Source organism: Argiope bruennichi, chromosome 5 (assembly GCF_947563725.1).
Source record: "Argiope bruennichi chromosome 5, qqArgBrue1.1, whole genome shotgun sequence".
NCBI classification, from domain to species: Eukaryota; Metazoa; Arthropoda; class Arachnida; order Araneae; family Araneidae; genus Argiope; species Argiope bruennichi.
The window spans coordinates 77,409,321-77,416,625 of NC_079155.1; positions in this window are offsets into that span (position 1 = coordinate 77,409,321).

Here is a 7,305-nt window from a genome sequence, read left to right on the forward strand (position 1 = left end):
CTCCGATGATATATACTCTGCATATACAGACATCTATGCTATTTTTGACGATTATTATGCCTGTAAGACCCCAAAATATTAAATTACATGATATGTATACAGTAATTTTTAAAATATTTGAATTCGAGGTTCTAAAGACTTACGAAATTTTAAGCTTCTCTAAAAGAAAAAAAAAGCAATTATGACGATAAGACAGTCAAAAACATAAAGAATCAGATGTATGAAATTCGGCATACGGTTCTTACACGAAAACCGTGCATTCGCATAACATATTGGAATAGGTTGGTTAATAAAAAGAAATACTTTGCCTAATACAAACCCGATTTTGCTTAACACAATATGAAATAACTTTAAAACCAACAGAAGTGATCTTCCCAAAATTTTCTTGCGTACTCTCTAATAAAAGTGTCCCTAATAATAATCCCCTCCCCCAACATAAAATTATAGATTTCCGCGAATGCCATGCAATCCATTCGCGAATAATAACTAGAAAATATTGATCTTTAGAGTAAATTTTGTATTTTTTTACTGTACATATTATATAATCCTTTGTGTTTTTTTTTGGGGGGGGGGAGGGGTGATTAAAAAAGGGCATTTGGTTAATAATATTCGAAAATCTAATTGTTATTTTAGATGCCTCTGTTTCCAATTATTTGAAACCAAAATTTGTCACAAAATCACATAACAGATTTCATATACTTAAGTCACTGAATTTTTAAACCATCGCATTTACATGCTTTCGAAAAATGCAGACCGATAGACGGGTCCAAATTTGACAGATCTATACACTTAATATATTAAATCTGCGTACCAAATTTCATCCTTTTAGCTCTCTTCGTTTTGTAGTTATCGTGTTAATGTATATGCGGGCAGGTGGATAGATAGACAGAATGGATTTTATTCAATATTTGGTCCAAATATTGATATTTGATATAAAGACCATATAACAAATTCCATCCATGTAGCTGAAGCGCTTTTTTAATTATTGTTTACAAACACACAGATATCGCAGTATAATTCCCAAAATGTGTTTTTCTAACTCAGAAAGCTCCGAAAAGTGGAGATTCGTTAAAATCACGAGTTGTTGGAATATTTTAATGATTACAATATTTGTATATGAAAAAAAGTTTTTTTTTTTTTTTTTTTTTTCAAATTATGTTTGATAAGATTTTTTTTTTTTTTTTTTTTTTTTTTACTATTCGTGTATCCATTAGTTAAATACACACATTTATGCATTTTTTCAATTCCTACTATTAGTTCACACTCGTTAATAAAATACTTTTTATTTATCCACTTAAATTCAAATGCATTTTTTAAAACTTATAGTGGATAACACTTGATGTTAATACAGTTTTTTTTTTTCAAATATTAATTAATTAATTAAATTTGTCCAATAATTTCTATTTGGTCGCCGAAGTTGCCACATCCGTCGCCAAGTTTGTCACCAAGCTCTGAGATTACTGACGCGACACGCGATCATGAATAATATAAGATATATATATATATATATATATATATATAGTATAAGAATTCGATTAAAGAATTTTTTTTATATATTACTTGACGTAATTCTTCATTCATTATTTAATTTGAAATATTAATTAATTAATTAAATTAAATTAATTTTTAATACTTAAATAGAGTCGCCAAATGGTCGTCAAGCTAAAAATTTTAATAAGTAATATATAAAACTTGTAGTGGATGACACTTGAGGTTAATACAGTTTTTTGAATTCAATTTCTATTTTGCCACTTAATATTGTCATTCTGTCATATGTATATACATATTTATATTAATTGTAATTATTTAATAAAAAGTAACTAAAATAATTTTTTTTTGTTGATCTAAGTAGGAATTGATTTAAATTTTTAAAAAATATATTATTTTTTTTAGTTGTTACGTTTGTTTGTTTAAAGTATTGCCGCTCATTTAATTTTAATAATTACGTTTATTTACATATGCGCCAGCATTTCAGCACGTAACATGAATGAGATTATGAAAAAGTTTATGCTGGCTTTACTAAAAATAATTTTTTTCAAAATTAGGAATTCGAAAAAAAAAAAATTTTTTTTTCCTGCTTTCTAAATTAATTTCACTATACTCAAAACGTGCTGCGTGAACTCCTAATTATTATAAACTGTCCGCCAATTTTGTCCTCAAATAAAAGAATTCTTTCTTTCTGTCATTTGTGAGGCCAATCTTTTTTTTTTTTTTTCCCACTGGCATAAAATCTTTTCTTTAAGTAAACTTTCTCACCAGAAAATATTTCTCTTTTTTAACAAAATCTCTCTTCAGAATTTCAAAAATAACTTTCTCTTGCCGCCACTTGAGAGCACGTTCATGCATTGCGGAAAATTAGAGCACAATTAGATCAATAAAAAAGCAAAGACGAAAGAATGCAACATCATCAAATCTCTATTAGATTCCCACTAAATAGTTGTGCCAGTAAATTAATAATAGTAATCAAATATCATAGCCAATTAAATAGCAATCTAACTTACTTTCCTGTGCCGTGAACAGAGTTCAGACTTCTGAAAGGAGATGCACCGCTCATTGCATTCTGATTGAAATCTCTAAATCTCCAGCTTGCCTGGCATGATACGATTTGTCCCCACTCCTTCATCATTAGTCAGGTAAATGATGAGTATCTATTAGATACCACGTCATGCGAGTTCAAATCATTAACTTAAGTCTTAATAAAAAAGAACAGTTAGGTTTCGGAGATTGAGGAACACTGAGTCCGTACGCTCCATTCATCTACCCATTACGGTATTAGAGCACACGCCTGAGAAATTTATACGTGACTATCTTATACGACAGTCAATACTTTTTTGGTTGTTTGAATTATAAGCTGTAGCAGCAAACAAATATATCTTTCTTTTTGCCAAGTGGTTAGGTTTGTGATAATACTTTCGTATGCATGAAATACAGAGCCGATCAAAATGTATCGTCAGTTATGTTAGGTGATTTAGATGATTGACACAATAACTAAGAGATCGGTGTTTTTAAATTTTCAAAAGTAGATAAAAGGTCATCAGTGAAGTGTGTAAAGTGAGATCATCCCATATAAATGATGGCCATATAAAGCAAAAAGGTTGAGAAAAAATTCATTCATCGTAAACGAAACTCAACAGCTATTTCAGCGGATATTTTAATCCTTTTAAAGTGAAGTTATTATAAAACACTTATTCTGGAAATAATGTGTCAAATGATGAAGGATATCCAGAAAATGTACCCTTTGGAATGAATGTGCGTTAGAATTAATTTATATCTAAAGAAAGTTCTCTAGTTCCGAACTAACTGGATTTATGAATAAGTAAAAATCTTGATTATGAAGGTAATTCAATAAGTCTGCATGAAAAAGTAAGAAATCATTGTTTTTTCGGACTTCTATTGCTTATTATTACTTTTATTCTGCTTACATGTACAATTTATCCAACCCTATAAAGTATATTGTCTTGGCAATCACTAGATCCCTCGATAAAAATTTCTTTCCTGTCTGCTATTTTCCAAGTTAGAAGACGGAGAATAACTCAGAGGAACCGAATCAAATGAATCAGGTGGATGCAGAACTTGATATCGTAAAACGTGTAGTTTGCAGTTTAAATAGCAGAAATTTGAGCTAGTACAATAATCGGTGAAAAAGATTCTATTTTTTAGGTAGATGAGATTGTTATTTCTTTATTTAAATGATCAGCAAGAATGTAGAATGCCTCTGGTAATTTTTGATATATCGTTTTTTTCTCTCTCTCTCTCTTTATAAAGAGTTTAAAATGATCACACCAAAGTAATCCTAACCTACTGTGGTCATAGCCTTTCCCACTTAACCCTTTAAAGGGTCATTTTTTTTCCAGTCATATTATGTAAAAATATTTTTAGGCTTGAAATTAGAATAAGAAAAGGGATTCATTTAGCTTATTAGATAAATTTAATTTGATTAATTAATTAATTTGGTTAATTAATAATTAATTAACAAATCAAGGCACATCATTTTGTCTGAGATAAAGAACTGAAGCATCTAAGTTTCTGACTTACTAAAAAAATTTGTCAGAACTTATGCCACATACATAATTTCATACAAAGATTGATAAATTTGGTGGGAAACATACTTCCCACAGTCCTAGAAAGGGTTAAAGAAAGGATTATACTTTTCTGGAGGAGGAGGTGGGGTGGGGGGCAAAATCCCTGCTTATAACCTTTATTTTCTTTTGTATCAGACTAATAATGATGAATACAAAATTCATCTATTGTCACAAAGTTGTTTGTTGACACTGTTTTGGTGAAACAGCTCTAAATTTTAGGATAACGCAATGATCCAGATAGAACACTCGCAGAATGAATCTATCTTGTAAAGAATTTTCTAATATGTAAATATGCAAATAAAATATTATATAAAAGGTCATCTGAAATTTCTCATTTTAGAAATTTTATTCTTCTGTTATAATTTACTACATCATGGATTTTTTTTTTTTTTTTTTTCATTTTTTGAGTAATAATTCAACAATGTGTTTTGGGAATTCAGAGTCATTTGTCTCTTATGACCACTGTTCTAACAGAAGATGAAACATTTGCCATTTTGATTTCTTGGGCTGCTTTCCCTTCCATAAAAAGCAATGATCCATCACTAAACAAAATTCTTTCTCCTGCTAGATATAAAAAAATGATAAAGATGGCGAAATTCACTTTTTGGTAGTTTCACAATATTTTAGTGTTGACTCAGGTGATCCGTTGGAAAACAAAATACATTTCATCTGTTAAAATACTTTTAAATGCACCTCATTCCAACGTTCATATATAAAATGAGTCACCTCCGAGAATAGGGCTCTGATTTCCTTCACTATGCTTGCGCTGATTATCTAAATTAGATGGAATCTTCTACAAATACAAATTCCAAATATTGCTGATATTAGTTATGAGTCTTTTTTTTTTTTTTTTGAAGTTCTAATCATTCAAAATTTTAGAGGAATTATTTCTCAAAAACAGAAATGTTATTTTGCAATGATTGGCTATTATTAATTCCAATTCACCAGTGAAGATTCATAATTAATATCAGCACATTAATATTCATTCGACATAAAAAATTATCACATAATTTTTATGTCAATATCATCTTAGAGAAATGATTTCTAATGAAGAACCAAGAACAAGATAGCCCATCCCTGTTCATTTGCATGTTGCCTACCAAGTTAAATGTTTTATCAATATTAATAAAATGCAGGATACCAGGACATTCTACCAATTTAAACAAAGACCTACAATGAAGTAATAAATGAGTGGCTCACAATCGAATAAAGTATCTGAACAATTGCAGCTTCTTTTCTTTCTTTTTTTAAACATGTAAATCAAACAAGGTTTTGCAGTGATTTCTCTGTTATCAAGGTACCCACTCAAATCTGGGGGGAAAAAAATCCCTGTACTTACATTCAAGATACGAAGAAATGCAAAAATAGTACTTTTGAGCTAGTCATAATGCAATAAGATTTTAAGGAGTAAAAAAAGCAAGGAAAGGAAGCAACAATTTAGCATCATTTGAAATTATAGCATATTAAAAAAAATTTGATACTTACATTAAAAAAACAACAAAAAAAAACAATTTATTTCTATTTATTATCTAGAATTTAGCAAAGGCAAAATTTATATATTAAGGTTCGGTGGGATATATTACCTCTCATGCTCTTTCATTGTAAGTCAAACAAAATTAAGGGCTCGGGTGAAATAAAACACAAAACATTTTTGTTATCATGATACAAATCATTTAATGATCCTTTAACAACAACAACAAAAAAAACATTACAAAGTACGATTACTTTTTTTTTTTATTTATTCATTTTTGCCAATTCATGTATTTGGGCATCAATTTCTGCACATTTTTCAGCTATCAGTTTCATGAAGCTAACGGACCTATTCCATAACAATATTTTTACACGGCCTAACATATATTTTTTAGCTATTTCACTTTCAGCGAACATATGTGAAAACATACCAGATATTGCATTATCAGATCATTGAATCCATTAAAGGTCTAATGTGACGCAACAAGTTTTAATGCCCAAAAAAATTCAGCTTTAAATTACTGTTCTTGAGCTAAAAAGTTCGAAATCGGTTTATTTTCGGACATTAAAGTTGATGTTTTCGGACTTGATATAACCTTTATTCCTTTAGATACAAAGTCTAATATTAATTGTAAATTTTTTGAACTAACACGCAATTTTGCTTCCCCTTTTTTGAAATGACTAAAAAGTATCTATTTTTCCTTATTACTTAGGCTTATTATTTTCTTACAAAGTAAGAAGTACATAACACTTCGGGACTTCTCGAACCCTTTCAGCAAAATCAAGCTTGATTTTCTTTCTTATCCGTCCAATTCATATTAAATACTGACTTTGAGCAATTTATTATTTTAAAAAAATTTCTAATTTACCTTGAATAAGCTTAAAATTTCTCAAATGATAAACAAATCATTCAAGAGATTCACGTGTGAGTCACTAAATATCACTGCTATGCGTCCGCAGATTAAATGTTGTTATTCCCGCCAGATAAATGTATTCTAATCTTTCACACAATTACAAAAGTCACACATCAATAGCGGCAATTCGGGAATCTTATGGAAAAAGAACAACTGTCTCACAGATCGAAACTGGACTTATCTATACAGAAAAAAGGGGGAGAGAGTAGAATCGATGCTTGTTTCCGAATTACAATATTGTTTCGTTTTCGGAAGCGATGGTCACAATCTTTTATTCTTACAATCTTTAGAAATAGTTATTATTATTTTTTTTTCAAATTTAAAAAAAATGCCTAAGAAACAAAATTTTCTGTATTTTCGAGGTTTTTATGAAATTTTTCAAATTTCTCAGTATTTTACCGTTGTTTTTCGTCGATTTTTAAATTCCTTGTGTTTTTCCGGTTTTCCAAATTCTCTCGGTAGCGTAGCAGCCCTATTTTATCATGGATTTCATAAAAACACATGTTTTTGTAAACTGAAGTGGTCTTGCTCTTTCACAAATCCAGATTCGGTTTGAAAATGGATCATCTCATCATAGGAAAAATATTTTTTTCTGGGCATTCTCAGGATAATAAATAATTATGTGGTCATTTTCATGCCTCGAGTATTATTATTATTATTTTGGAAATATTACGATTTTTTTTTTTTTTTTTTTTTTTTTTTTTGCTTTTGTAAAAGTGGAGATTAGTTTATTCACTAAGTATCAAACACAGCCTAATAGATACACCTGAATGAAACTTTTTTTAGTTATTCGTTAACCCTTTCAAGGGCCTTGGGAAGTATGCTTCCCACTAAATTTA